General features: G+C 40.3%; 1 protein-coding gene across 30 annotated transcripts in view; it reads right to left on the bottom strand.

The window, feature by feature from the left end:
* Positions 1–25,651, bottom strand: part of Nrcam (neuronal cell adhesion molecule) — a 266,455-nt gene that overhangs the window by 215,008 nt on the left and 25,796 nt on the right. The window contains exon 1 of one of the 30 annotated variants that reach the window (XM_085830321.1): positions 2,469–2,512. The exons of the other annotated variants lie outside the window; for them this stretch is intronic. The gene's annotated coding sequence lies outside the window, so the exon portion shown is untranslated. Of the gene's footprint in view, positions 1–2,468; positions 2,513–25,651 lie in introns of those variants that run through there. 30 annotated transcript variants of the gene reach the window in all.

Here is a 25,651-nt window from a genome sequence, read left to right as displayed (position 1 = left end):
GAGAATGAGGGACTCAGTGCCATACTTCCACACACACCATAAACACAGGAATCGTGTTTATGGTTCAACATGCTACGTCCTGTGTGGGCTCTTTGTGAGTCTTCTCCCATGTTGGAGAGAAGGCTTTTCTGAGTGAGGCTTTCTGTAATGGGCCAATGTATAGACAACAGCTGATTTGCATACTGCCCAGTCTCCTTTCTGAGAAACAGTTGGAGTCACTCAAAATGAAATGAAAGGCCAGCACACTTTAACAGGAATAGAAAGGGCCTTGCAACCTTGAACTTGAGCCTATTGGAATAAACAAAACAATTTTGCTTTGATGACTCTTAAAAAAACAATAAATAAAAGTGAGTGAACTAACTCTAACGTGAGCAGGATTTGTTGGTTTTGCTTAGCGGCAGTCATTTATGCAAATGCCCAAGAAGCAGTGAGTCCTGGGTATTGCCCAGTGCTTCCAAACTGGAATGCTAAGGCTTTGTGTTCCCTTCTTGTTTAGTTTAGCCAGGGGTTTCATCTTTACATGGGAAGACTTCTGCAACTGATTTCAAAAACCTTTTACTCTAATTAATGTCATGAAATATGAAAAGTCCAGGTTTTTTAAGACAAAACATTCCTTCTGCTACTGCATATAGTAATTTTTAATGTGTCAGTGTGCTTCCCAAGTCTTTTATTTTGCTTGTGTGATTATGCATTTATGGATGCCTGAATTTTTTTCAATTTTTTTTTAAAAAACTAGACTTTGAATGTTCTTTGGATCTCCTTTTCTCTGCCACAACCGAATGAGTATTCATTCTCTGGATGGTTGTAGCAGTATATGCTAATAATATCTTGCACTTCAGATTCAAAGGTATGAAGATCTTAAGTTCATGGCTAGCCTGGGCTACACAGAAAACCCCTGTCTCAACAAGCAAAAAATAAAAAGTAAGTGATATCCTTTATCACGTGATTTAACAACCTTTCACTTAGCAGTATTCAATTAACTCCCCCAACTCACTAAGCCTATAAAATCAGTTTCAGTGTCTGTTTAATAGTCTACAATATAAAGAAATCATATCCACTTAATCAGTGCCCTAATACTGAACATTAATGTGATTCCGATTGGCTGATTTTTAACTGCATTTCCTAAAGATACACTATTTTACCAGTACTAACTAAGAAACAGCCAGTAGAATTGTTAGACATTTGATAATATGGAGGACAATTCAACTATAAAGTTCATTGTCTTCACCATGATTAGGGGACGATTGAACTATCAGGATTTCAGGCCTGCTTCCAGTACCCAGCTCCAGGATAGCTCTGCCCACACTATTTGTTCTGAATCAGTCACTGAACTAGAAGTCTGCCCACACTCAAACAGCTACAAGTGATATGTGTCAGCAGCTTGTGATCTTGAGACCCCTTGGGGAAATTTCTCAGTGGGTTGGACTTAGCAATGTCCCAGCAGGCTTTAAAGCCATGGGTGGGATGCTAATTGTGACTATGGTCACAGTGCACAGGTGACTACATTAGGTTGAAAACTGTCAAATTGTCCATTTAAATATGTAAAGTTGGTTGTATATTAATTACGCTTCAATAAAAAAGTTGAAGAAATTCTGATTTGGAAGCAGAGAAATTCTGATTCCACCTGTCCCATGTGGGCTTCCAGGTGGTTTTAATGGGAAGCTGAGACCCATTGATCTACTATGCAGGATTTCCAAATGTGAACTGATAGATTGATGGACCCAATATAAAATTGACAATTAAATATTTTAAAATGAGTGATTTTTTTATTGTTTTTAAGGATATCAATTATCCTTTTTAAAATGCTGTTAAGCAAAGCAACTTAGAGGATTGATTTAGATAATTATATAATAGTTCATTATTCCAGTTTGTCTTAGTCAGGGTTTCTATTCCTGCACAAACATCATGATGAAGAAGCAAGTTGGGGAGGAAAGGGTTTATTCAACTTACACTTCCATACTGCTGTTTATCACCAAAGGAAGCCAGGACTGGAATTCATGCAGGTCAAGAAGCAGGAGCTGATGCAGAGGCCATGGAGGGATGTTATTTACTGCCTTGCTTTTCCTGACTTGTTCAGCTTGTTTTTTTTTATAGAATCCAAGACTACCAGCCCAGAGATGGTACCAACCACGAGGGCCCTCCCTGCTTGATCACTAATTGAAAAAATACCTTACAGCTGGATCTCATGGAGCCATTTCTTCACCTGAAACTCCTTTCTCTGTGATAACTCCAGCCTGTGTCAAGTTGACACAAAACCAGCCAAGGAATCTTTTAGATGCAGTGCTAGATATGTTAGATGCAGTGAGCCAGTACATAGATCATGCATATGAATGTGAGTGGCACTTCTTAAGGTTCTGTAACTCTCCTAAGGGGACTTAGACTAGATTAAATATGCCATTGTTTAAATATTGATATGTGTAGAAAAAACTAAACACAGAAATTGTAAAAATGAAATTGTAAAAACAAACCTGCTATGACCACACTGCTTCATCTCTGATTCTCAGAGAGCTCTATTTCAATCCAAGAGCTGTAGCTCCGTTTGCCAAATCACTGAGCTGGGTCTAGGCTTTTAAGCAAGAATGTGGGAAACACTGTCCCAGAAAATTGGAAGCTTCCTGCCAGGGGCACCATCTCAGTCTCCTGACAGGTGAGGCTCTGTGCCAGTGTCTTCATCTGAAGATAGAAAACAGCGTCATATCCACAATAAAACAGCCAGGCCTTCTTATTAGAGAAAATTAATATTCAATATCAGCTTGCGTGTCTCAACTCTGTTATTAATAAGAAGCCCTGACTATAATTGGTATTGGCACAGTATACAGTTTTGGGGCTTCACCCAGCTGGAAAATGATCATGGAGTACGGGGCTTCCTTCCACACAGTCTCGAAGAAGGATTAGAAGGAAAAAAAAGAAAAGAAGCCAACAGGCTTTGGGGAGAATTGCTCTTCCTGAGTTCTGAAATGGCCATGTGGGGAGCAGGGGCAGAGTTGTGGCTGTCGCTGGCATGGTTCTCCTCACTTCCTGGCTGCCTCACCTCCACGGGGCACTGCAAATTGAAATTTCATGATGTAGCACTTTGGAGTTGGGCAACAAGAGGCGTACCTGATCTGAATTTGCTGCTGGCAGTGAGACAAGACATAAAACACACCCGGGAGGAGGATGCTGTCATGGAGCCACAGACCACACACAAAACAAGGTCTTCCCACTGTGGCTGGAGACCAGGCAAGTTAGGGTTGATGTGTGCAGAGAATGGAGAGAAATGTCACCTGCTGAAGGCATTGTTTCCTGACTGCCCACCACCACCACTGCCCCAACCAAAAGAAGACAGAGCTGCCTGCACACCTGAAGTGATAAATGGGACTGAAATGGAGATGAACTATTTCATATTCCTTACAGGAAAAAAAAAGTAAGACCACCTACTAATGACCAATGTATTGTACAGTTCTCTACCACAGCTTGTGATGTGCACTGTAAGCAGGCCTCTCTTCTCCAGATCTGCATCCACTCCAGTATCTTCCTACTCCCTGGTTTCTCTGCAATTTCTTTAGATTCATGCCCAAGTCACTGTTGATATCATTTCTTAGGTTATCACAGCAGCAAAGTACCTGGTCTGTGGATGGTCTGGTCCATCCTCACCCAAGTGCCCAGATTAGGAGTCTAGGAGCCCCATGTTCTGTGTGGTCCGGGGGCGTTGTTTGGGAAGAAAGGGGAATATTATCAGCTTACACAGCCTCACCCATGCACTTTGCTTTATTAGTGTGAAAAACACTTTACAAGTGACCTGCCATAGGCTCTCATTTTGATAGTGAGAAATTCAACTTTTACAAAATTTCTCTGGCAAAATAAAACTCTCAAACCCTGGAGGACTTGCGAACACCAGGCTATGTTTGCCTTAAGTTACCAGATAAAATAATGTCCATAAATCATAAAAGAAACCCATATTGTAATACTAGTTATGTCATAATTTCTACTTCTGTCGCTTGATCTTTAAACAAAAATTATATCCTGCAGTTTATAACAGTTTTCAAAGGCTGTATTTGAACAACTGATGTCCCTTTAAGTCAACCCAGGTATGTGCTTCCTCTTTGAGGTATCTAGTTTTTGTTTTGTTTTTTGTTTTTTTATTTTTGCTTTTCAAGACAGAGTTTCTCTGTGTAGCTCTGGCTGTTCTGGAACTCACTCTGTAGACCAGGCTGGCCTCGAACTCAGAAATCCACCTGCCTCTTCCTCCCAAGTGCTGGGATTAATGGCATGCGCCACAACTGCCTGGACTCTAGTTTATTTTAAAATCATTACAAAATCATAAAAGACAAACATCACAACATGATGGACCTCAAAGAACCTCTGAGCCCCATAGTCCTGAGGTAGCATGTTCTCAAATCAACATGCTCATATGCTAAGTGCATAGACCTGGGGGTCCTAATGAATAAATATTCAAATACAGAAAGAAAGTTACAAAATAGACCTGCAAGAAGTTTTGTTTTGTCTGCTTCTTTCCCCCGGAATACAATTCTAGTTACTCTGACTGTATTTCTTTTTCTTTCTTTCTTAACAGATGCATGCTGTTATAATGCTGTCAGTACAAATCGACACTCATCTTCCAAAACTTTCAATCATGTGAGCCTCTTCCTGTGGAGACCATGGGATAATTTCCTTGAGGAAGAGAAGGTGAAACAGGAAGCAGTCTTTTAAGATTTAATAGGCTTCTGGGAGAGTGTGCAGGGGTTAGCAGTCCTGGCTGTCCCTGAAACTCCCTGGGGCTTGGGTCCCGTTCCCAGTGACTTAACTGGTTTAGGTGGTGACGAGACCTTGATCGGTTTTTAAGGCTCATGCTGATATATTACAGCTATACTCTCCCTGAGGTAAACTTTTCTTCAACAGAGTACTAAGAACTCTGTAACAAGCAGAGTAATCCAAAAACAAATCAAGCCATCTGAGGGGCATATTCCTCTTACAAGTGTGTAGGGAGGGCTGCCTGCCTGAACCCCTTCCCAGGATGTTGAAAAGTGGGCTCCCACAGCAGCTGATGAAGATCTTTGAAACTGCATATTTCTTTTTGTTGTTGTTGTTTTGTTGTTTTTGTTTTTGTTTATTTGGTTTTTCAAGACAGGGTTTCTCTGTATAGCTCCAGCTGTCCTGGAACTCACTCTGTAGACCAGGTTGGCCTCGAACTCAGAAATCTGCCTGCCTATGCCTCCCAAGTGCTGGGATTAAAGGCGTGCGCCACCACTGCCCGGCTGAAACTGCTTATTTCTTATACACCACTTTTATCCCAGATCAGCATTTGGCATAAAGTAAAACAAAGGAAAAAGCCTTGTTCATCTGTACATAAATTTTTTCTACATTTAGCATTAGTCTATTTTAACAACAGCTTTTCCTCTACAATGAAGTGAATTAATATATCCAAAATTTTATACTCACAATTTTCCATTACCTCATTTCCCCCCCCCCCAAAAAAAAAACTGTTGGAAATAGTCGGTACTTTCTTCAATTCATAAAAATACTTGTCATAAATGTTCTGTGAATGTCACCAGCACACCATTATCTGTAACTTCCTTGTCAATTATTAATTTCCTTTTCTCTTTTCCATAAGCCCCAGTGTGTAAATATACTCTAATTTTTGAAGATTCATTTTTGACCTATCCAAGGGAAATCTTTTAGAAGTAATATATAGGATGTCTTGGGTGTGGGTAGGGTCTTACTCTTAGCCCAGGCTTCTTTCAAACTTGGGATCTTCCTGCCTCAGCTTGCAGAGTGCTAGGATTGCATATATGCACTACCATACCAGACTGCCCCACCCTGGAAGTTCAGACAAGGGAAATTTTCTCTACCTTCTAACTGCACTACAAATTTCCAGGTTTCAATTTCTAATGTCAAAGACAAAAGACACCATTGGAGTTTTACTAACTACAAATAATCATTTTCTAGATTGTTCTATTTTACCAAAAGTGACCAGAATGAACTGTCACAGAAAATGTTGGTAACTTGCCTAACCCAGTATTTAGATCAGATGAAAAATTCCATGAGAGCACTATAGACAACTACTTGCTCCTTACAAATCCTAAACATTACAGCCTTCAAACCAAAGCTCAACACACTCCTCCTCCAGGATACCTTCCCTGAATCATTACCTTGGAGTCACTCACTTTTATTCTTCCTGTTCTCTCATCCCTCAATGGTGTAGAATCAGCCAGAATTGAGTTTTAAAATGCCCTTTGTATCTCTCATTGGTACCAGTAACGTAGAAACACAGAGGACAGGCAACCAATGAAGGTCAATAAGAACTTATTAAACACTTAGACCACCTTGGGTTTCTTACTTATTTTTTTTGTGGTGCTGGGAATTGGACCTACAGCCAGGCATCAAGGTAGGTCACTGAGCCTTAAGCCTCAGCCCAAATATTTATGACACCAAGATATCCGGATAATATACATTTCCCAGGGTTTTGCATTGTCCCCAGTCTTTATGCCTTCTTCAGCTTGTCTGTGCTTCCTTCCACACAATTTCCATAATTACTTACTTAGTGCAAAGTCACTTCACCACTGACATAGTGGCTCTCAACACTACCAGCTGCCTCTACCACATGACTCCAGCCATATGCCCACCATAGTAGGAGCTGTTGAAGCTCCACACCTAGTCCAACATGGCTGTTATGAAGACTGGCTCCTTGAGACACTTCTACATCCTAAAATAATACCATCTGTGGAGTATAGGACTGGATTCTATGGCTACCAATAAGCTTGGGAACAACAGCTTAGAAACCCAGCTTAAGACCCAATGGAAGGCACTAGGCTAAAGTACTTATCACTCAGGCGTAAGAAATTGAATTCTCCATTGATCTCATTTCCCCCCCCCTGTGGTATATCTTATTGCTGCAAACTGGAGCAGGGGGAGCAGAAATATTATTAAATGACTCCATAAAACATCAAACACAGAACCATCAGGTCTGTGCCTGCTGTGCTGAACAATGGGCAAGGCAGAAAAAAAAGTCCGATAAAAAGAAATAATAACTGCTTCTTAGTTAAAGTGGTTGCCCTACATCCTAATTTGTTCCCATAAAAGATTAGAGGGCTCTGTGGCTTGGCTGCAGTTCCTCCTGTGTGGTTTCTTTTTATTTACCTAGATTTTTTTTTTTTTAAGCAGTGGCTCTCTCCAGCTGCACCAACATTTTCTTCTGAGAGATGCCACAAACTTTTCAGAAACAATTTTGTTGTCTACACTCTAGAAAAATGACTCTTCTGCAAAACAATGGAGCCAGCTGCCATTTCTTGCTGTCATCAGGACCAAGATAATTCATCTCTATCCAGCAGGAATATCACTACAGGAGGTTTGAACACCATCCTTGCTTCATAAGATTGCAGAAGAAAGCTAACACGTTTCTTTCATGATGCTAATGCCTGTTTTAAGCAATACTTAACAGATGTTTTGGGACATTCTCATAATGTTGACATTGTTGACAATGCTAGACAGAATTGCCTTATGGGAAGCAAACACTAAATCCTAGGCATGTGGCAAAGAACCTGCTTTACTGGAACTCTGCTCTGTCATCATTTCTGAGATGAGAGAGATGTTTCTATGGCAACAGGCCACATCTGCTGGCAGAAGGCAGAGTTTAGGGGACTTCCTTTTTCTTTCATTTTATGTCTAATTTCGTATTACTTTGAGAAGGAAATAATAACAAAATTCTTCCTTAAGTAGGCACATTAACACCCGCAAGGAACATGTTGGATTTTTATACTCTGGTCCCAAGATGTGAATGTCCTTGTCCATGTCCTTGAAGGCACAGGACTCCTTTCAACAAAGCAGATTAAAGGAGATAAAAAGGGAAGAAAACTTCATGAAGTCTCATTGTCTATAGAATAGTGCACACATCAACCACCATTACCATTCACAATTAACAGAGCTTCTCAGACTTTTTCTGGCTCCACCTATGAGAACCACTGAAAGAAGCTTCACTCTATGACTCCGCCCCCAGTAGCTCCATGCTGTTCCAGCCCCCTTGAACTTAACTGAAAACATCATACACACACTTTGGGTTTTTTGGTTGTTTTGTTTTGTTTTGTTTTGTTTTTTCCCCCAGAGAAATTTGGGCGCAGAGGAATCACTTCTGAGATGTTGCTCTTGTTGACTATTCTAAAACTTCCTACTCTTCTTTCCTAAAGCAGTAAATGAATAAAGTCATTGTCGTTGTTCTGTTTGATTTGTAGCTAAGATTTGGATCCTGAAATTTCATGACTAACACTGACGCTTCTGGTTATTTCGTGAGCTAACAGCCAACAACAGCTCTATAATTCCAGTAACCGAGGTAAGCGCTCTAGCATTCAACTGAGATTTCATGTCTTAATCACCTATAGAATATTTTGACTGGCTCAGAACTCAATCCCCACACCTCTAGGGATTACACACCACACGTGTCCCTTCCTTCTTTCACAAGTCAGAAAGGATGCTGATGTGCCTAGCTTTTACAACAACAACAGGTGACGAACCCTCACTGGCATCTTGTTGATGCTGTGGCGGCCTTTAAGATGCAGTGATTTTCCAACAAATTAGCAATACTGTCCAATTCCAAAGCACAGACTCCCAGCTTTTTTAATTAAAGGTTTCTTTAGGTAACACTGCCCCAATGGGATCCACAGTCATTATTTGATCTGAGGAGTGAAAGCCCTGTCCTTCAGAAACTACTCCGCTTTAAGAGCTTGCCAGAAATACACCTGTGACACTACAATTGATATATGCCTCACAGTGTCTGGGGTTGACACCGCCTATTTCCTTAAGAGTCATGGCTGCCATAAATAGCAGCCTTCCCTCCAGTTCAAGGTCAGTGCACAGAGCATGCTGATGTGTTTCTGAAGCAGAGATTCTCTCACCAGACAAACGATCTCTGTGCATCTATGAGGCACACAATATTAAAGCATATCTTGAGAAGAAAGACAAACCCACACACAGGATACATGCAGATGAGTGTCTCCAGGGAACCTGGTGACTGCTGAAGTCCTTTGCAAATGGCTTAACAGATGAGACAACTGGTGGCTCTACTTTCTGAGCTGCCCAGACCACAGCCTCACTATAGGAAGGGAGACTTTTAATGGTTTCTTTTTGTTTTTGTTTGTTTTTTGTTTTGTTTTGTTTTTTGTTTTTTTGAGACAGGGTTTCTCTGCTGTCCTGGAACTCACTTCGTAGACCAGGCTGGCCTCAAACTCAGAAATCTGCCTGCCTCTGCCTCCCAAGTGCTGGGATTAAAGGCGTGCGCCACCACCGCCAGGCATGTTTCTTTTTTCATGTACTGTGTGTGTGTGTGTGTGTGTGTGTGTGTGTGTGTGTGTGTGTGTGTTATGCGTTCACTCATGTGCAACACTGTGGACCACCGAAGCACTTAGAAAACATATCGTCAGAGCTCAGCACAGGGCTCAGTGGATTAGAGAACTTGCTATGTAAGAATGAGGACCCAAGTTTGAATCTCCAGCACCCACATGAAAAAACAGGGTATGAGCATGTGTCTGAGGGACGGGGCAGAGATCAGACACAGATGGATCCTAGGAATTTGCTGGGTGAAAGCCCAACCAAAACCATCAAGATTTTGTTCAGTGAGAGACCCTTTTTCAAAGAAATAAGGAAGACAGCAATATAGGGAGACACCCAGTATTCTTTTCCGGCCTCTCTGTGAATACAGAGAGGTATGTGCATCCACATATACCGGTGCCCATATACTTATACTACACACATCACATATGCATACATGTACGTATACACACAAGAAAATATATAACCATTCTTTTTTTCATTCTGTTTTTAATTCCTATGAAGATTAATATTTAATGTAGCTGATTTAAAAGTGTTTAATATAGTTTCTACACAGAAATATAGCATATAAGGTTTTTCTCTGGCTTATTTTCCAGAGTGGAAATTTATTTCAGCATCAGTAAAGAAGCCTGTGACTATTCAACAAATTCAACATCATGGAGTAAAAGTGAGGTCCAATAAATTCATAGCAAGCACAGATCATGGGGGAGATTTCTACTTCAAATTTGCAAACTTTGAGAGTTTTGCCCACTCTCGAACCTCAGAAGACATCTGACAGTCTTTTTCATAATGAGAGACACTAACAAGATTTATGCAGACTTAATTAGTTTGGCCCTCACATTGGAGCTGTCTGCTCTGCTCAGTGTTTACCCAGTGGATGCCTTCCCATCCCTTTCTGAGACCTTGCTTCATCCTTTCTTTTAAGAACTTCCCTCAACCTGTGAGTTTTCTTCAAAGACAGTGTTAGTGATCTTGCCCCTGCAACACACTTCTCTTCTGCCAATTCTTTCCCCCAGGGAACCAGGGAGCCTCAGACAGTTTATCTCCAGATAATCTCCAATTAGCTTCTTCTCCTTCTCCTGGCAGGCTCACTCTCACAACTTCCTCTTGCAAATCTGCCTCCTCCTAGCATACTTCTCCCATCTCCAGGAGGATACGGGAGTTAAACTGTCCGTCTTTCTGCTTGACTGTTTTCCTGTTTACCTACTGGCTAGACATAAAACTTTTTAATGCCCTGAGAAAACAAAGTTGCACCTTCTCGCCTGACCTTGATGAACAGTCAATTCGTCTTTTTGTCTTTTTCTTTTTACTGCTGTTTTGTTGCGTTTTTTATTATTGTTAAATGTTTTTAACTTTTAAAAATGCTTTTTCATTTTTAAAATTATTTTTTTGATTATAATATAATTACTCCATTTATCCCCTCCCTTTCCTCTCCTCAATCTCTCTACTATACTTCTTCTTGCTCCCTTTCAAATTCATGGTCACGGCCTCTTCTTTCATTAGTTGTTGTCACATACATACATAATACATATGCACATAAAACATACCTAACATATACATGCATATACATACACACATACATTCCTAAGCACATAAACAGAGCTCTGCTCAGTCTGTATGATGTATGCATGTCTTTAGGGCTGACCATCTGATAGTAAATAACTAGTTGATGATCTGATAGTAAATAACTAGTTGACCATCTGATAGTAAATAACTAGTTGATCTAAATAACTAGAAATAGTCCTGTGAAGGACTATTTCTCCTGCTCTCCATATTCCTTAATTGGCCATCCTTCTTTGTGTAAAGATGAATCTGGTCTGTACTCAGGTGTTTGTGTGTGTGTGTGTGTGTGAGAGAGAGAGAGAGAGAGAGAGAGAGAGAGAGAGAGAGAGAGAGAGAGGAAGGGAAAGAGGGAGAGAGACAGAGAGAAAGAGACAGAGAAACAGAAAGAGAAACAGACACACAAAGAAAATCAGAAGAAAATCTTCATCTCTATAAGGTTAGCATCTCTATGACACAGTAAAATCACATTGATATAAATAAGAAATGCATGTCAACTAAAATTGAAAACTACAGCCGGGCAGTGGAAGAAAATGAAAGACTCAACTCTGTTCTCTATCATACCCCAACATAGCACACAATGAAAAATCACTGCACATGGCCAGTTAGGAAGAATTTATTATGTTTATATACAAGTTTATCATTATAATAGAGGTTTGAGAAAGGAGATAATATATGTACAATGTAGTCATAAGCAATATAAAATAATAATAACCATGTGTTACATGAAACGAAATAGACTGAAATTATAAGAAATTACTTGAGGTGGGTATTTGCAAGCTCTGACTTAATTCCCAAGCTTAACTTTTTTATACAAATATTACCTATGATGTCACATGTTACTTGCAAATATTTATGTCTCTTATAATTCTATATTTAAATATATATAGTTGTTCCAGAGCATAGACTGCTGCAATTTAATTTAAAATATACAAGCTGAATTTATAAGGTTGAAAATAAATTGTTGTTAACCTTTCTGATAAACTTTTGAATGATGTAAGCAAACCTTTATCAACCAACAACAAAAACCGTGCTGAAAGTTTTCAGTGAGAATGTCTGTCTACATCACTGTGCTAGAAGCACAGTGAAAGCACAGGAAAGACCCCAGAAGTAGACATGCCATCATCTGTCCCACTGAAGTTTCAAATTCTACACTGTTTTTTTATGATTAAGTTATTAAAGAAAGTATATGTGGCCAGGCAGTGGTGGTGCATGCCTTTAATCCCAGTACTTGGGAGGCAGAGGCAGGCGGATTTCTGAGTTCCAGGCCAGCCTGGTCTACACAGTGAGTTCCAGGACAGCCAGAGCTACACAGAGAAACCCTGTCTCAAAAACAAACAAACAAACAAACAAAAGAAAGAAAGTATATGTGTATAGTCATGAAAAAATACACCCATTAGAAAACAGGCCTTCTATGGTGGGAAACTATCATGGAAACTATCAGTTCTACATCAGTTCTTTAGAGGAGAACTCAGTTCCAGGATATGAGTGCATTGTTCAGGAAGTAGGTGTTTCGGTCATCACTGGTGTTGTCATCTTACTAATAAATCACCTTAGGAAACCATCAGACCCAGGCACAGACACAGTGTGTGCTCAGTTCTGTCTTACACAGAAGAGGGAGGTACCACCTGGACTTCAGAAAGAGGTATCCTTACGACCTGCCATAAAGTATGGTCCAGTAGGAAAGACCCTGAAAATGGTACCTTCCACATGACAGCATCTGAACCTCACTTCCTCCAGCAGCTTCATTCCAATGCTAAGATTAGAATCAGTTTCTTCTACTCTGAAAGGCTCCCTGAGCTATAGAATACAAGCCAGGAGCCTTCAGAGTCCATATTCTGCTCCCAAATAAATGTCTTTAACACGTTACATCATGATTTAGTGTGAAATGCTATGGTATCAACGTGTATTGGTTAACTTTTCTTATCACTGCAACTGGACAACTGACAAGGAGCTACTTAAGAAGGGACAGATTTATTTTGTCTCTTAATTTTAGAGAAGACAATCCATTGCCATGGAGAAGACACGCTGCCAGGAGGCTACACGGCAGCAGCGGCCACACAGATGACTGAAAGTGAGGATAGGCTATAAATTTCAAAGCCTGCCCCTAGTGACCCACTATGTCTGATTCTTAAGGCTCCCAAGACCTCCCCAAACATTGTCTGGCAACCTGGTGTTCAAGTGCATGCACCGATGAGAAACACTCTACAGGCAGAATGGTAACACATGGCTAGATGATATTTATTTAGTTCTCAATGTCAACAAGCACTTACGTCATTTCATAAATACATTTGGGAGTTAAGGCATTAAAAGTTGAGGCTCAGAGAAATTATTCTATATAAGGGCACCAACCGAGTATCTGAACTGAAGTACCACAAGGTCTGTATTTCAAACTCCTCTGTGAATGTGATATCTTTCAAACACACTGAAAAGCAGAGAGTATAAACCTAGTTCTGATACTCAGTCCTTAACTGAAAGCACAAAGATCCTTCCTGACGTAAGAATACATTACAAAGAGAAATGAAGTTTTTCAGTCCAAATGAAAAGGCAGTTGCGATGTGAAGAAAGGAGACTCTGCATTCCCTCAGAGAAAGCACTACCAAGGACAGTACTGGTTCTGAGAAGGTACTTAGGAAACATACCATTCTCCTATCCAGAAGTCTAACAGGAATCAGAAATGACCATCTGAACAAAAACATGACCTTCAAATAAGGAGCAATTTAGGTAGCCATGCTCTGTGGTGAAAGAGCTTCCCTATCCATCTGCCCCCTACTCCTGTTACTTTAGCTGCAGCAAGGTGGTCCTCTCATTTTTATCCTGGGCCTCATTCCCAACCATAGCCCCAGTAGGGAAGAAAATATCACTGGGGCCACTGGGGCAGGCTGAGCACAGGAAGAGAATATATCATGAGCACAAAAAGGCAGAATAATAGAGTGGGAGATGAGGGCTATCTTTGGGGAGGAGGGCTGTGATATAGTAGGGAAGAAGGCATCAACTGTAGAGCTAATACTGTTGTTTCTCAGGATGAGTAGAAAGGATAATGATGCAATGGATAAAATTATTAAATTTTACATGAAGGGCAGTTAGCTAATGGGAAAAAGATTGACTGGAATACAGAGAAGTGCATAAGTGAAAATCTTAGGAATGATAAGGTAAGAAAGAAAGGTAGGAAGGAAGAGAAAATGATGAGAGAGGGATTCAGGGTAGGATTCGATGTGGAAGGAAGGAGGTTTAAGCCACTGCACAGCTCTCAGCAGAGATCTCTTAATAGAGCCACAGAGTCAGCTCAGTCAGAAGGACAATCTGCACACAAAATGAAAATTATTATCTGCGAGTGAGGGCCATGCTTATCATGACATCATGTAGGAGGCGAGTCAGCAAGAGTCCTGGTGTAAATCGAAGGCTGAACTGAGCTACACCATGAGTTCAAGGTCATCCTGGGCAACTTAGCCAACCCCCTTCTCAAAGTATCAGGCGCAGGATTATGAGTGAATGATGGATCAAAAGTAAAAGATAACTTCAAATGTGGCAGGAGGCTTGCTTTCCATGAGAGTTCTGGCATGCCAGCGAAGCAGTTTGGTTGACAGAGCTCCTAAACCAAAGCAAGTGGCCGCATAAGTATTCCAGGTAACTGATTCGGCACAGTGAGATCAGAACCTTATTTTTGTGGCATTCTTGCTAAACCTTGTTACCTGCCATGGCCCACTTAAGCAGAATGGGTCACTTTTCTTCCACTCAGGGTCCTCAGGAGAACAGAACTGAGGCACTCAGAGGCTACTGCAGGCAGGAGAGAGGAAGCCACTTTCCCTCATCAAGCAAGATCTGAAAGTTAAACAGTCCTCGGGAAGCTCAAGAATTGGAGACTATTATTCACATCACAGAGAAGATATCCTTTCTTTGAGAGATTATTGTAGAGCTTTGCCTCACTGAATATGATTCCACATCTAAATCTACTCTTGTCAGGACTTCATTCTTGTATGCTTCTTTCTCCCATCTAAGCCTACATCAGAAAGCCCACAGGTGCCTGGGGCAGTGGTTCTGCCTGTCTGTATCACCCATGCTGCTTTTAGCTCAACACCCATTCCTGCACTTAAACATGAAGAAGCTTCCTCCAAGTCCTCAGTCCCAGATTTAGCCGGGAGTTGACTGACTGGGTGAGGACATCAGGTTTCCTACCAGGAACGGACTGTCGGAGGGTAATGGTGAGGGGGAAAGAGTTAGCCCAAAATTACCTCTCAAACCTCCCGTAGCCTTCTGTAGAAAATGATCTTAATGTTAGCCTTGCTGAGCAGTAAGCTGGGATTCTGCAAAAAACTGTGCTATAGGTTCTGAGAAGCCCTTCAAGGAAAGCAGTTAGAGTGACCTCATGGGACACTTCAGATGGAAATTACAAAGTCAAATAATTCCTGAATAAAGTAGTATGTCTCCTGTCAGGAAAAGAACTAAGATGTGGAAGCAGAAAGGAGCCATTTATATGGTAGGTTTAAGCAAATCATCTTCAAACCCCATAGCTTTTTCAGTTGGACTTGAATTGTTGCTATTGATTCTAAAAGTTGAATAACGGGAATGTTATCTTTTGCTAGCATACATAGTGGACCAAGTTGCCTGAGTCAGTAGTCATTTCAGGGAAACTGAGAAGTGACTTGTTCCTACATGAAAATATCAGAGAGGGAACATGCTGGAAATTGATTTTTAATTCACTTTTTTAATCCTCAAAGTTATATATTATCATTGAACAGGAATAGGCTGATAAATCTAGGGTATGTATTGCACAAGTATATTACTTCTATTTCATCTGCAGTCTATCACAATTAGATTTACACACTTCCAAGAGAAGAGGGCTACAGAGAAATGCTGAGTATGAATCTTTGGTCTGTTCTTTTAAGGACAATGTGGAGCTCATGCCTGGATGGCACAATCATCCATAATGATTGCTGTAGGAAGGTACAGCCTGATGAACTAGACGCTCCCAGTGTCATGGAACTCTTTTTACACACATGTTCATTTGAGCAAATTTTTGGGGTGAGGTGTCATCATTTTCATTAGCTTCTAAAAATATTCATGGTCCCAAAGGTTAAGAGTTTTTGCAATAAAACATTAGTAACATGTGAAGAAAATAGGGCATTTGTGGAATACAGTAAATCAGAGAAGCGAATCTGTTCAGATAGTTTCTTTTAAGTGAGGCTAGGCAGGTAACAGAGATGGTACAGTGCTTTGGCATGGTCCCCAGCATCTATATAGAAGGCTTGGTATAGGGGTACATGCTATGGTAATCCCAGAGCTGGGAAGGCTGAAACAGGCAGATCTTGGGGCTCACTGTCCAGCCAGTGTAACTTAATCAGTGAATTTATGTCCCAACAAAAAAATCCTGTCTCAAAAACCAGGTAGTGTGTTCCTAAGGAGAAATAATCCTCTGATCACACTCGTGCACCTGTGTACCCACAATAATTTCCTTTTTTACCGATATTTACTTCATTTATATTTCTAACTGCATTGCTAATGGTTTTTCTCTTTAAACAGAGACTAAAACACATGTATAATTCTAAACCTCCATCACCCAGACAGAAAGGGGGAAGGAGGGAAATTATGAATGAATCTGAGCCTGGGAGAAGTGACCATATATACTGTGTTAAGTTGGTGTACTTTATATGTTGGCTGGAGAAAGCCTTGGTAGCCAGGCGTTGGTGGCGCACGCCTTTAATCCTAGCACTCAGAAGGCAGAGGCAGGCAGATTTCTGAGTTTGAGGCCAGCCTGGTCTACAAAGTGAGTTCCAGGACAGCCAGGGCTACACAGAGAAACCCTGTCTCAAAAAAACAAAAAACAAAAAATGAGAGAGAGAGAAAGCCTTGGGACTCAAATTTAACAGTATGCCTCTCCCCTGCACTCTAGTATGTTAGTCAAAGTTCAGACATGTACCTCTGGAAGGTGGTTGCCTAAGTAACTGTCTTTGACTTATGGTTCTGACACATAATTTAGTTATCAATGGTTCATCTAATAAATACAAATCCAATGTTATAGGATAACATACAAATTAGGAGCCATCCAGATAACAGCATGGTCCTGCTAGTGTGTGGCTCAGCTAATTATATTGGCAAGCCCTGTGTCGTTCTCATTGCTACGGGGGTTTAAATAAACAGGTAATGTTGTACCCTGGTTCGTGGCTAGCATAAGTGAGTGAAGAGCAAGATACCATAGGGAGAGGTGCCCTGGTTCAAGAACGCCCAGACCGTCCTTCCACCATGTTAGGAAAGCAGAGCTCTCGCACTGCTGCTTTGCTTTAGGGTCTATAGCAGCCGACATTTTAAAATTAGGAACCACAGAAGCATGACATTTAATGCATCAATTATTTTAAAGAGTGACTTTGAATGTCTAAGGGAATATAGCATCTCTAAAGCAGGGCTTATTATGCCTGTGTGACTAAGAAGACAGGACCATCTCTGTGACTGAGACTCCACATTAATCATAATATGACTACACTTCTATTCATGTGCTCACTGTGAGCAGCAACGATAACATTGCTGTCCATCTGATAAGCTCTTGTGATAGTGCACAGTTTTGCTCCCAAAGTCTACCATGGAGAGTTATTATGGAGACAAGGGGATACATGTTCATATTTGGTATGCTCTGGACACAAGGCTTGAACACAGGGTTTGAAACTTTCATCCATTTTTCTGTATAGAATAGTTACTTAGCCACATGGTCTTATAGTTCAGAAGCATTTGAATACATGTTGTTGGCCATCAGTAAACTCAACTTCATTCCGGCCAGATGAAGTCTGTACCTCTTTTCTTTCTCTGAGAAGCAGTATTTGGGGTGGAGCTGAAGCTCACCCATCTCAATTAGAAGGACTAAAATGAGATAGGTAGCCAGCTTTGTTGAATAGAGGAGGTCCTGTCATTTTCCATGATACTTTCATGACAATGCTAATCACAAGTAAGTACTACAACTTTCCCCTTAGCAGATTTACACCCCCTGCCATATAATCTAAATAAAGAGCACACTAGTTTATTTTGTTAAGCAAGAAAAGCATGTATTTATTGTCCTGTCCCAAAATAAATGCTTTTGTATTATTTGTTATATTCTGAATATCTCAGACCTTACCTCAAAGCCCATAAGTATTCGAGGAGGGTCAAAAACGATTCAAACATGTCAGATGTTCAAACCTCACACAGATCCTGCCTACACATGGAAAATCCCCACTCCCTCTACAGGCTTTCATTCTCCATTGTGTGGTCAAAGTCAGCTATTGCTGCTTGATGCTGCCCCAACCTCTGGCTGAGGAAGTTCATACTCATTTGTTTTCTTCATCATCAGTCCATTTCTCTCTGTTCCTAGCATAAAAGCCCTGCTGCACTTGCACCAATAGTCTCCAGTGTTTCACAAATAACTCATCTTTCTGGGATTTCTGCTTTTACATCCTCACTTCAAATCTCAAGGCACCCTCAGAATCCTCCATTTCCTTTTCTTCCAGGAAGCCCGCTCCAGCTATAGCTAGTTCCCAGGGACACTCACTGCCCTGAAGATCCAACTGCGTAACCTCTCCCTTCTCCATGACCCTGCATCTAATGAGGGAATTGGACATGCAGATATTACTGTTTCTGGTCCACTGGTCCTCTGTCGTCTACTAAATGAGCTCCTAGAAGGCAAACGGTCCCCATAACTCCCAGAGTGACTCTAATTGGCTGAGAAATAAATTGTCTTCCCTAAGTTTTAATTGACAAAACAACAACAAAACACTTTTACGTTCTTCAGTTCTCAAACTTGAGTTTCCATCTAAATCACCTGTAAGATTCTTTTCAAGGAGACAGCTGAGCCCCCTCCCCAAATGTCTCACTGTTAACTGGGGAAGAGAGATAGCAGACTAGCACAGCTAATAAGTCCCCAGGTGATACTGATGGTCACAGCTTGAAGGAACCCCTGTGTGAGAACTGCAGGCATAGTTTATGCCCTTGAGCAGAAGACCCTGACTAGCAGTAAGAATATAGCAGAAAATTGTGGGAAAAGCAGATGACGGAGAGAAGAATATGGCCTCTTGACAGTGTCTCTTAGCCATGACACAGCCGTGGCATGGCATGATTCTAGTTCAGTCACTCCTCTGTTAAGTTGGGCTAAAATTGTCTACCCCATTTGTAAATATTACTGGAAAGATTAAATGTAGCCAAAGGTGAATAAGGAGCTAATATGTACAAAGGTAATTTGCAAATGAAGATACAAACATACATGTCCTTGTAATAAAATGTTAAATATTTAATAAATGTAATTCTGAATTGTTAAGCCTAAGATGTCCAAGATTCTAAGACAAATGTTTGATATATACACTGCTTGCTTTTATTATTATTTCAATATTGTAAAACAAATAAATACTTTCATGATAATTCCTAATCACAAATACTACAAATTTACTATTGGGAAAAAGAAATAAATTAATTATTACCATGATTACTTTATTGAAAATATTTGAAATCATATATCTATACTTACATATATATGTTTATGTATCCTTTTTACACACATACATTAAGAGAGAAGGGGAAGAAATTAAAACTTCAAGATCTTCTCTTTTTAAAAAAAAAAAAACACCAGTTAAAAAAATAAAATTTTCTGTGTGTAGAAAGAAAATGGAGTTTGGAAGTTAAAATAACTATAATCATTTTAAAACTGAAACACAGAGAAACCCCACCAAAGTTAATTCAATCTTGCTCCCAATTTATTGTTAACTATTTTCCTGCCACATGCCTCTTTATTTGAGTGATTAATCATCAATCAAATTTTAAGATTCCCCTGTGGTCTCACAAGCTACAAATTAGGAAAATGAAATGTCTCCTTCACCATGGATTCAAGATCCATGACCTTCTGGAGTATGTATAATAAAAAGGGGTCATGGGTCACTGATGACAAATGGGCTTTGTGATGGATGACTAAAACCAGAGAAAAGACACAGTGGAGCACAAAGTGGTTAAAAAAAATAGTTGATTAAATACCCTCATCATTTGTACCTAAATATATTCATATTATATACATGAAAGTGTACAGATGCTTGCCTTTTTGTGCATTGATTCCCTATAAAGCTTGTTTTAAGGAAAATCAAGGTACCAGAGCTTTGTACATGTGACCCTTCAGCTTGTAAAAAAAAAAAAAAAAAAAAAAAGGCTATATATTCATGTGAATAAAGTCACAAAGACTGCAAAGCAAAGGGATCCTGAGGTCCTTGCACAAAAGAAAAGGAGAGAGGGCAAGCAAAGTTAAAAATCAAACAGATTTGAGCACCATGGTCACTAAGCACCAGGGCATTCCGGCAGAGACGCTTCCCCTCTGTGTGTGCGACTGCAATACAGAGACAATAGCTCCACAAACATTCTCCTTGACACCAGTGAGTAATTTCATGGAGTTCAGTAGGCATGTTTCAGACAGGATGGGGCTCCTTTGCTTTCTATTCTGGGCATTTCTCAGACCCTCTTACTCTCGGCTTCATTTACCCTCAGTTTTCAGTTCCTGTGGGGATGTTGGAAGAAAGAACAGAAGCAAAAGAAGAGCAACAACAACAAGAAAATTTTTAGTTTGACACAAGCTTTTGGCTATATTTTCTTTCTTCCTCCTTCCTACCTTCCTTCCTTTCTTCCTTCCTTCCTTCCTTCCTTCCTTCCTTCCTTCCTTCCATCCTTCCTTCCATTTAGAAAAAGCTTCCAAGTATTGGCCAGCAATCCAGCTCTACAGTCTATAACAAAGAAACTATGTGGCCTCATGAAGTTGTTTTTTTGTTTTTTAATTTGTTTTTTGTTTTGTTTGTTTGTTTGTTTGTTTTAATCAGAGGAATCACTAAAATATACATGAAGTGCTAAGGGTTCAATTAATAAAATTTAATTTTTTTTTACTTCAATTGCAAAATGAAAGTATAGGTCAATGTAAATGACACTTCCGCTTTAACACAGTTGATTATTTTTAAATGGATTCTCCCCACATCAAAGAAAGATCTAGTCTATTCTCCTTATAGAAGACCTTTCCTGACTCTTCCAGCCCAACTGTTTCAGAGATGCCCATAGTGCTTCCTGAAACGAGTTAATTCATTAATGCCATGCCAGCACTGCTTTCATTTATTCACTCAGCAAGCATTTATCAAATATTTAATGTGTATTGAGCCCTGCTTTACATGCTAGAGACATAAACATCTATGTCCCATGAAGTTTACATTCCTAACAAGAAGGGCTAGAGTAAATAAGAAAATCATACTGTATTCAAAAAGTGGTAGTAAGTCCTATGAAAAAAATGAAAACAACAACAACAACAACAAAAACCTTTATGGTCAAGTAAATGGAACCAGGAGAAAGAGGTAATGATTTAAATAAGGTGACCAAGTTAAGTTTCATTGATATGCAGGGATCCATCCCATAATCAGCTTCCAAACGCTGACACCATTGCATACACTAGCAAGATTTTGCTGAAAGGACCCAGATATAGCTGTCTCTTGTGAGACTATGCCGGGGCCTAGCAAACACAGAAGTGGATGATCACAGTCAGCTATTGGATGGATCACACGGCCCCCAATGGAGGAGCTAGAGAAAGTACCCAAGGAGCTAAAAGGAACTGCAACCCTATAGGTGGAACAACAATATGAACTAACCAGTACCCCGGAGCTCTTGACTCTAGCTGCATATGTATCAAAAGATGGTCTAGTCGGCTAGCACTGCAAAGGGGGAGTGGGTGGGTAGGGGATTGGGGGGGTGGGTATGGGGGACTTTTGGGATAGCATTGAAAATGTAAACGAGGAAAATACCTAATAAAAAATAAATTAAAAAAAAAAAAAAGAAAAAAAGAAGAGGGGATGACATTGACATTTTTCATGTGAAGAAAGAAATGGGAATAAAAACCAAAACAGATCTGCAGAACTGGAAGGAGGGTTCCAGTCAGCACCCAGCCAACAATAAGTCCCTTGGGAAGAGCAAGGCCTGGTGAGGTCAAGGCTGAGGAGCATGGAAAAGGCAAGGCCAGATAGGCAAGTAGGGTGGCATACGACAGTGTCCTATAGGATTTTGCTTTTTGTTAGTAAATATTTTACAATACTTTGAGAGCAACTGGTTGCTGTGCTGCATAATTGGGCTGCATAACAAGCCCTGACTTGTACATTTGAAGGATCCAGTTTGCTAGATGAGAATAATGAAGTACCAAGGAAGGAAATAGATTAGAAGGCAGCTCTGAGAGTAAGTCATGGGGTGATCATGGCTTGATCCAGGACAGAATGGATTGACAGTGCTGAGAGGTGGTCAAATTCTGCACATTCTGGTAGTAGGCAAATTAGATGTGAGTTATGGAAGAAAGGAGCAGTTGAGCATTCTGTAAAGGATTCTGATCTAAGGAATGGGTTGTCATGGGCTAAATCTGTCTAAAGCAAATCTGGATTGTGGAGAGGAACAGATCCATTTTGCATATTTGAGATACAAAACAACAAGCTTTTAACTTATACAATTCCTGCTTGAAATGGGATACAGGCAATTGTTCCACATAAAAATGCCAAACACTACCACAGTTCCATGCCTTTCTGGTCAGCTACTCTTCAAAGCACTGGGTCAAGTATTATGTTGTGATGGTTTTAATGACTTCCCTTGACATAGGCAGCCATAGTCATTTCTGTCCTCAAAGTATTTTGTAGCTGTTGAAATTATGAATTCACTTTCATTGCACTATAAAGATTTGCTCATAGACTCATCTCTCCTCTGCATTATAAGAACCTAAGAGATTAAGCTCATGGGTCACCTAGTGTCTCCTAGTGTGCTGATAAGAATCACTTAGATCTGGATTGTACACATTTGTTGAGTGAATAAAGAAACTATTAATATTTGTTTCACTTTCATATCTCAAGGGGCTCTGATTTATTATCTCATTTTCACTAGATAACAATTCTAAGAAGAAGGCTAAGCATTGTTTATGTCAGGGAAGAAGAATGAAGTTCAAAGAGCCTGACTTGCCCAAGGTCATATTGTCTCTTGGCAGACTCAAATTCCAGGCAATGCCTGGTGACTCTTCACCCAATGCTTTCTCCACACAACTGTGCTACTTCCTCTGCCACTAGTTTCAACTAAGATGCCAGCATCAGCATCCGCTTGCTGAAGACATGCTGTATTTAGGCAATTCAGGCCTCATGTGACGCTGTGGTCAAAGGCTGCAGCAACTTTTCAACAATTGACTACTGTTTTTAGTTTTGATCATGACTCATAATTCCTGTCAAGAGTGCAGAAGACAAGAGCAGCATTAAACTCACAGAATTAAAGAAAGAAACATCATAAGCCAAAGCAGGGCAAGGCAAAATTGCCAAAAGTTAGTTTAAAAGATTCATTCAAGGTCATGTTAGCCAAACCAAGAGGTGAAGGCCAAGGTGACTTGGCTTCTATGAGTCATGCTGGGTTAAATGCTTGGTACTTTATCTAAAATGACAAGATAAACTGGAAGATTAGTTGTGTAGCTAGGAAGGGGAGAAGAAGTGTAAGAGAAAGGGATGCTAAGGAAAGATTCTCAGAATGGCAGTGGACAGCCACTTGGGTTGTTTGCTAAGTTTCTCTGGCCACTGTTTTGCAGGGGCTGTCCTGATGGAGGAATTACCATCTCATCCATGGGCCTTTTACCTCTAGGTACTCTGTCCACTTTACTACAAGAACTTAATAACAATACAGGAAGGTTAATGATGTTAATCTTTCAGTTTTGCTGACAAACATGCAACTAACGGCAAGCACTGTCTACTTCCACTAGATTGTCAGAGATATGACAAATGATACCTATCAACTTGTTTGATTGTTTAGTGATGCAAGATCTCCCGATACAGTCTTTGTTGGCCTGAAACTTGCACTCACTCTCCTGCTTCAGCCTCCAAAATGCTGGAAATACAGATGTACAGTACTATGCCCGGCCCGCTCTTGTTCTTGTTTAAAGAATTGGTATAACAAGACGATCCATTTCTACCAAACCATGAGTATTAAGTAAGACACATCTGACACTAAACAGCCAGTTAGAAAGAAGAATTCTCACAGTTACTAAAGCCACCAGAACAAGCCTGTTGAATATCCATCTACATGCTTTGAAGTATTCAGCATTCATATAAAAAATGAAGTACAAGTGTTCTCATAGACAATCATAATAACACAGATTAAAAGAGCAGAGAATGGAAAACTAGGATCTGTTTATATTGTGTTAGGCTCCAATCAAAGTAACTCTTGCCAAATCTTCGCTGCAGTGCTCACAAACTAAACTAAGATTACCAGTGGAGGCTGCCTTGCCTTCTCAGGCTAGCTCCGTTCTACACCCCCGGGGCTATTATGCTTCTGAGTATAGAACTCCAGCTAAAGGTGAAAGCTTTCCAGTCTTTGGTGCTCACACTCCCCAGTAATAATACAACTGGCTCCTAACCCCCCAACTAACTTCCAGCTCCCTCTCTAGCTTACAGATACATACACCGACAGCTGTCAGTCTTCAGATAGCTACACTGGTCCTGCATGTAGGTACCGGGTCTTAAAGAAGCCAGAATGTATAGTTCATGCAGTGAGGTCTAGAATCTTACACTCCAGTATGACCTGAGGACCAGCAGAATTGCCATTGCTTAGGAGCTTATTTACCAGAAATGTAGATCAGGTCACCCCATAGACATATGTACGAAAGGTGAATTTTCAGAATTTTAATAAGATGACTGAGTGATCCAGGTTCACATTCAAGTTTGAGAATCAGAGTATCATGGGTGCCTGCTGTGTTAGATGCCATTCATTACATGGAGGAGGTTGCATGATACATTTACTTGACTTTCATTCCTTGTCTTTTAATGAAGAGCCACAAGGAGAAGCACAGCAGTATACCCTAACCACAAGCCCAAGGCTGACTAGCCCAGAATCTGTAATAATAAGGAAAGATTATTGCTTTGCTCATGAGATTATGGGAATGGATCTAAACAAACCCACTGCACTGACAGTATGGCATATATAGCTCTGGACAATATATAATATGTATTGATAAATAATTATGCCTATGAATTATATAAATGTTACCTTTGTTTCCCAGGATACTCTTACTTCCTAAAAGCAAAGTCTGTTGCAAAACAGCACGCTGTTACTTGGGTAATGGCCCATGAAACTTATGTTCACTGTGTCTACTGATTGCATCAAGAGGCCACATGGAGTGACAGATCTACATCACCAAGGTTTGCATATGTTCAATCTATGACATTTGCACAACAAAACTGCCACAAGGTGCACTTTATGGAACACACCCATCTTTAAATGATGCATGTGTCTGCTGAAAGTCTTCTAGTGCTGCTTTTCACGGGTAGCATGGAAAGGCTATTTGAGAAATGGGTGCCTGCTGTGTTAGATGCCATTCATTACATGGAGGAGGTTGCATGATACTTAATTCTTGACCTGCTGCTCTAATTTACACTCAAACCCTAGGAGGTTTCATAGTGCTGCTCCCAGATAGACCTCTGTTGAGCATAGTTGTTGACTGTATATCAAAAGATACTATAAATATTTTCTAAATTACACTATTGGTGGAACTAGACAGTCTATTTAGTTGTACTTTTCTGAAATCTTTCTTCTGATGTGGGTTGAAAATTGTTCTTGAATTGGTTAGTCTTTCTTGAATAATTAGGCACAATATGAGAAAAATGACCTTATGGAATCTGAAAGTTGTCACTCTTCATATTTATAACCCATCCTTGGATCTGTTGATGCACTCTGTGAAAATCCAAGCAGCTAGGTTGATCCTGGGGCAAATCATTCAGATGTGAATGCTGTCACTTCCATACAACTGTTCTGTGATCTT

Source organism: Mus caroli, unplaced genomic scaffold (assembly GCF_978045245.1).
Source record: "Mus caroli unplaced genomic scaffold, Mus_caroli_1 scaffold_14, whole genome shotgun sequence".
Taxonomy (NCBI): Eukaryota; Metazoa; Chordata; class Mammalia; order Rodentia; family Muridae; genus Mus; species Mus caroli.
Note: the sequence above shows the minus strand (reverse complement) of the source record. Positions and strands in the feature narration are given on the sequence as shown.